Source organism: Condylura cristata, unplaced genomic scaffold (genome assembly GCF_000260355.1).
Source record: "Condylura cristata isolate star-nosed mole 26May11 unplaced genomic scaffold, ConCri1.0 scaffold00011, whole genome shotgun sequence".
Taxonomy (NCBI): domain Eukaryota; kingdom Metazoa; phylum Chordata; class Mammalia; order Eulipotyphla; family Talpidae; genus Condylura; species Condylura cristata.
The window spans coordinates 15,488,170-15,494,908 of record NW_004567112.1 but is presented as its reverse complement, the minus strand read 5'-3'; positions in this window follow the sequence as shown (position 1 = coordinate 15,494,908).

Below are 6,739 nucleotides of genomic sequence, written 5' to 3'. Positions count from 1 at the left end.
ATATATAATAAAAGCTCATTTGGAAAGGATAATAAAGAAAAGTAGCATACTAATCTCACTTATGAATACTTAAAATATTTACAAAATCCAATAGCAACGAAGAGGGTTATATCACAAATAGACCAAAAAACATAATGGAAAGATCGTGGACCTAAATGCTGAAATAGCCACCAGGCAAGATTCAGCACTTATATGTAAATAATGGTAATAAAAATGAAGGGTGAAATTCAGCCCCAAAGCTGAATATTGGGGGTACCAGAAACCTTCACATTAAAATCCATACAAGATGATGACATCCTCTTTCATCTTTCTCTGTTTAAAAACTTATCCATTAGGAATGTGCTTGGTTGCAAGTAAAAGAAAACTAGGCTCTAATTTTAAATGTGCCTAAAATTACAAGAGGCTTAAACAAATAGGGGTTTTTTTTCCTCAAACCAGATGCCTGTTTATGCTTGGCTGCTTTTTCAATGCTTTGGTAGTTTGAGAGCTGCTCAAAAGTTATGTACATTGGCTATTTTGATATATATTGCAAAACGGCCTCCCAAAAGATGTTTCACCAATTTAGACACCAGTGAAGTTTAGAAGGCTTGTTCCCACATGTCTTTTCAGAACTGGCTTCTTTCCTAGGTGAAAAAGATAACTGAAGGCCTTGATGTACATTTCATCAGTTATGGTGACTTGGAATGGAACATTGTTGCTGGCATTTTTATTTTTTTATGTGAGAAAAGTCAGTGGAATCATTTATTTTTCTATTGGTGTGTTTTCCCTGTGTGTTGTATGTGTGTGCGTGAGTGTAAGTAATTGAGATCTTTTTTCATGATCTCAGCTACTGGCTATGGGGTAAAATTCCATGATGAAAGCAGAATCCTGAGCCACACTGTACTGACCACCAGGCAGCCTCTTGTGTCAGGAACACTGGAAATTAAAAAAATATATGGGGACAGATTTCCTGTTCACCCCCAGCTGTGCTTATTCCAGTATATGGGTTAAAATGCGTGACAATGGGAGAGACAGGAAGTCAACGCTAGTCATAAATGCTAGTTCTGACGGATGGAAAAAAAGAGCATTTTCCCTGATTTGGTCAATATCCCACCATCCTAAAGTCACCTTCACATGCAATTTCAAGAGCTAATAATGGATAGGCTTACAGGGTATTGCATTGGAATGGTCTGTTTTTGCTGAGATCCCAAAAGTGTTAGTTGATCTGCACAGTTGATTTGCTTTTACCTATTTCTTCTCTAGAAACCCCCTCATTTAGGCATATTGGAGCTGCAGGGCCTTTAGAGATAGTTACCACAAAAAATGAAGTCCAGAGGAGCCAGCTAGGTCACAGACTCAAGGTCACATTCTCGGTTAAGGACAACGAAACAATGCAGTGTGCTAGGTGTTACTGTAAGCACTTCACATACAACTCTCATTTAATTCTCATAAGACTGTCCAGGAGGTATCATGTGCATACCCATTTAGCAGATGAAGAAATTGAGACCCAAAGAGGATAAGTAACTTGCCCAAGATTATAGCTAGTAAGTGGCAGAGACAGGATTTGTGCAGTAACTTTGGCTCCCAGCACTCACCTTAACTTCTGCCTTCCAGTTTTTTGTTTTTTTTTTTTAACTCAAAGTGATTTCCTTTCAAAGGTACCACCACATTGTATTTCCTTGACATTATAATATAGAGGTTTTTTTCCAGACATTTTTGAAAATACATTTTATTTCAGAACCAGTATACTCACACAGATAAGTAATTGTGTTCCCTCAGAAACAAGCCTATGCCCACTACTCGCGCTTTGCCACAACCTGTTACGTCTTTTCTCTTTTTATTGCTTACCTATTTTCCAAAAAAAGACCACAACTTACTAATAAGTCATTATTCATGGTTTGGAAAAAGAAAACTTTTAAACCATCTCATCAGTGCGCTTAACATCTCTGTTACAAAAGCTGTTAATGGCTTATATATGTTAAACATCCATCAGCCTACCTTACCTGGAGAGGAAAAGACCTTTAGATACAAAGAGGGCGCACTGAGGCCTTAAAACAAATGGCCATGCCCTAACTTCAGGGAAATCTTCATTCACTTACTCATCATCCATCTATGCACCCACTCTGGTGTGCAAAATCAGAACTTGGCAAACCATGGCGGGCAGGCCAACTCCAGAGCGCCACCTGTTTCTGTAAACGAAATTTCACTGGCTCACAATATGCCCATTCATTATGGTTTGGCTGTGGATGTTTTGTGCTACAAAGACAGTTGAGTAGCTGCTACAGAGAATGTGTGGCCTATGAAACCCAAATTATTTCTTAATCTTCTCCCTGAAGAAAAGGTTTTCAGGCTCTGGTGCTAGATTCTAAAATTGTAACAGTTAAATTAGACTGATCTCTACTGTTTTGGAGGTTTAAATTTTCTGCTTAGCTTAAATTGGTTTTCAGGCTTCTCGAGGGAGGGGGCTCAAGGCGTTCACCTCCCTCCACTGCCTCAGAGAACACCTGTTCACTGTGGATGCTCAGCTGGAATTCTCTGCTGCTGACATTATTTAGTAATCTGGCAACAGATATTGGAAAGAAAGCAACATACCTGCAGAGTAGAAGAGAGAGTTTATTCCTTTATAATCGTTTCATTTTAGAGGTGCCTATGTTTGCTGCTATGAGATGTGAGTTATCAACTTCCATTGAGAACCTACTGTGCATCTGACACTGTAGATAAAAAAAGAAAAACAAACCCAAATCTGGTTCTTTGGCACTTGTATCAAGGATAGGAAGAGAAGCGGTGTGCATGCATTTATTAGAATCCTTACTCTCTGTTTGGAGACCTGCTGAGTACTTGGAGATGATTTCCGTTAATTACCTTAGAATCTTAAATGTTTGTGTTTCAATAACTTTTTAAGCTTCTCTCAGTCTTTAATCACTCCCAGAAGTAATGGCTGAGAGCCTGAGTGCATAAGCTAATTGTGTTTCTCTCTCCCTCCCTCTCTCTATCACACTTTGAATTTTGAGTGTCTCTTATGGATACACGCCATAGATATAGTAAAGAAAAGATTGGTCCTTCTAGTCTGGTGGAGGAAATACAGAAATAAAAAAGTGATTACATGCAGTTTAATGACGGAGGGATGATCAGATTTCCTAGCAATCTAGAAGAGACATGCCTAGCTGGGGAAGACTTCCTGGAAGTGGTGACACTGAGCTGAGCCTGGAAAAAGAATAAAGCAGAAGGCATAGGCTATTTTAGACAAGGGGTTCTTTATGTAAAGCCTAGAGGTGTTTGAAAACATGGTGTGTTCAGGGAATAGCAGAAATTAGATACCTATCATCGAAGGGATTTGTACTTTGATTTTTACAGTTTTTATTTATTCTCTTTACTTGTTCAACATATTCGTAGGCTATGTGGCACTGGTCAGTGGTGTTTCTTTCTTTCTTTTTTTTATTAAGATGTGCTTATGCATGTAAGAACTGGCCTGTACCCAGTGGTGTGGGGAGTGAGAGGATTCGCTAGAGACAGATAGGGAGCAGAACAGGCAGACTGACTGAAATACACTTCTGAGGGGAGCAGCGGGCAGGTCAGAGTCAGAAGGTCTGCTGTGCCCTGTGGGTCGCCTCCCTGGTCCAATTGAACTCTGAAGGCTGCAGAGAGCGCAACAGTGCTGTGCTCTAACCCATTGTGCCACCAGGGAGAGACCTCCAGTCAGTGTTTTTAACCAGTTTGATTGGCTGATTGGTTTGTGTAAGTCCTCAATAGCTCTAGGGAAGTCATCAAACCGCAGCCTTGGCCTTTCGGCCCAGAAGGAATGGGGTGGGCAGGCCGACCAAACCCAAAAATAATTTGACTGAGAGAAGTGCACTTGCTGTGAAGCCAATAAAATCCACAGCAGGGAAGCGGCTGGGCAGTCCTGCCACGGTCATCTCCTCCTAGGAAAAATGATGGCCTGCAGTGGCCGGCCCTCTGCGGCTCCCACCTCATCCAGGCCTTTCAGTTTTCCTAATAAATCTGCCCGAGCCTCGCTGCCCCCTCTGGTATTAAGAGGGGAGTTTGTATGGAGATCCTTTGGGAACCAATGTCACATGCTCAACAAATGTTCGGTTAAGTCTGCAGCCGGCTGCGAAAGAGCAGATTAAAGGCCTAAAATATGGCTGCATCAGTTTGGGAGATCGAGCACCAGTCAGCTGGGACTCTGCCCTGTCATCTCAGGTGAGCATGGGGTCGTCTGATAAATGATAACAATTTTCTGGAACACGTGGGTTTTTAATCTTCCCAACAACCTGGAGGAGAAATGTTAGCTATGGTGACTAGAGTAGTTCTTATCACATTGTTTGCAGCCCCAAATGTACCTTTTAGACTTCGCAGATACGAAATGCAGCGATATCATAAGATGATAGGACAGGCCCTGTGTCGGCCAGGGCTTTTTTTGGTTGTTTGTTTTGGGGGCAGAGAGATGGATATGCAATAGAAACTCATTTCACCTACTTTAGATAAATAAAATAAATTTGTTAGGAGGATGCAAATAGCTAGCAGAACCCAAAGAGCAGGTGTTGATGAATCTCCCAGGGAATGTAACTGGGGTACCAACACCAAGCAAGTCCTGTCTCCCCCAAATCTCCCTTCCTCACTGGGACCCATGTAGTCCTCTTTTCGTTCATTTGCTTTTTTATTCCCTTCCCTACTTTTCTGTCTCTCCTGGGCTTTCTAGTCAGTTCCTGATCACGGCAATGAGTGATTTGCAGCACTTTCTTTCATTTATTATAAATCCCCAGGATAAAGGATGGAATTGATCCTATGTGGGTTAGATTTCCACTCTTGACCCTTTCTGCGACGACTCTGTGTTGGTAGGTGGGGGTCTCCTAGAATAATCTGGCTTCAGGGAGCAACATACTTCTGGGTTGGAGGTCACTCCCCCAGATTGCTCCTAGGGCCTTTCTGACTCCTTAGAGTGCTTCTTTGTAGCACAGGCTAGGAATTTTCATGTGGGGGTCCCTTTTCTGGAGTTTCATTTTATATCCTCACTGGGTGGTGAAGAGGTGTGCACTCTAGGACAGAGTCGAGCACATAGCTTCGAAGTCCTGGGAGAGTGCTTTAGCAGGCGCTTCTATCCACGATTTAAAGAGGAGCTTTGCAGAGGTATTACAGCTCAGGGTCACATATTCCAATTTACTGGTAGAGCAAATGGGTGTGCCCTTGAATGTCCCTGGTCATTGGGTTTGCAGCCACTTCATTGTTGTTTTCCAAGGTGCCACCATTCAGTGCATGGCCTCTTACCAACACTGTGCCCACTGGGCCCTGACTGGGACCCAGGTCTCTGTAGCAACCTTGCCTGAAATCCTACCCAGTGCTATATCCCATACTTAGAATTCCTTTTACTTTCTTCCATCTCTGTAACTCACATACAGCACTTAAGATCAAGTTCAGGGGCCACACCTCCTGTGCACCTTCCACTAACATGCCATCCTTTGTGATCTTCCTTATTTTCACACTCATTCAGTAGTCATCCACTAATTAGTTACCTACTGAGAAGAGTGAAGGTCATTTCTATTTGTTTGCCATAATAAAGGACCCTGGACTTTGGCTTAAGCCACAGACATTTACTTGCTCATTGTTTTGGTGGCTACACATCCAGATCAAAGTGTCAGTGTTTGGCTTCCCCTATGACCGCCCTGCTTGGCTTCTAGATAACTCCTTCTTGCTGGGTTTTCTTTGTGTTCAGATTTCCCCGGTGTCTCTTTATGTGTCTGAATTTCCTCGTTCTATAAGGACAAAAGGCAAACTGGGTTAGGGCCCAACCCGATGGTGTCCTCTTAACTGACCCACATCTTTAAAGTCTATGTCTCTAAAGAGGTTTTAAGGTATGGGGGTGGGGTTTAAGATCTCAACATTTGATTCTAATGGCAACATTGCTCAGCCCCAAACACCAGGACCGGACAAGACACATGTGATCTTTGTCCTCTACTGTCAGCTTGGTAAAGAAGAGATTAATAAACGACCATTTACACAAATACATAATCACCCCTATGGGATCATCCAAGAAGTGGAATCTAGGTCACTTGAAAGGGCAGTGTGGTGTTGGGAGTCTGGTCTGGAAACATCTTCCTGAGGAAGTGAGATATGAAGGGAGTCTGCCAGGTGAAGTGAGAGAGCTGAGTATCCCAGAGACGAGCATTAGTGAATTCCATGAAGGGGGACGGGGTATGACACATGAGAGGAATGACAGAGGTCACTGTGGCAAGGAGTGAAGGGTGGGAGAAGACTCCAGGTCAAGAGGCAGATTACACAGAACACTATGTCTCGAAATTCTTTCAGGTTCACACTCTGCTTTGGGCTGTTCTAAAATTCTTGTTGGGGAGGGGAGGCAGGCAAGTTATGCTGCTTCTTCTGTTCCTTTGAGATCTTTTTTCCAAGTCCTTTATATTCTCCACAGGGCACAGCATAAGGCTGGGCATGAGGTAGGCACTGAATAAATAAATGCTATAAGGAGAAATTAGAAAGACTTGCTTGACTTAGATTAGACAAAATGAGACCATGGTGGGTGTTTCTCTGAGGTGAGGACCTTCTGTAGTCTGATGCCACCTAGTGCTCATTTTTATTACTACACCAAAGGGGAAGAGTTAACAGTGCTATAAAATCTGGAAGATCAGCAATGATGCATTTCTTTCAGCAAGTTCATCAGTATAAATGAATTTGTCTAACCACCCATCCTCCCATTCATCCATCCACCCACCCATCCATTCATCCATCCACCCACCCATCCACCCATCCA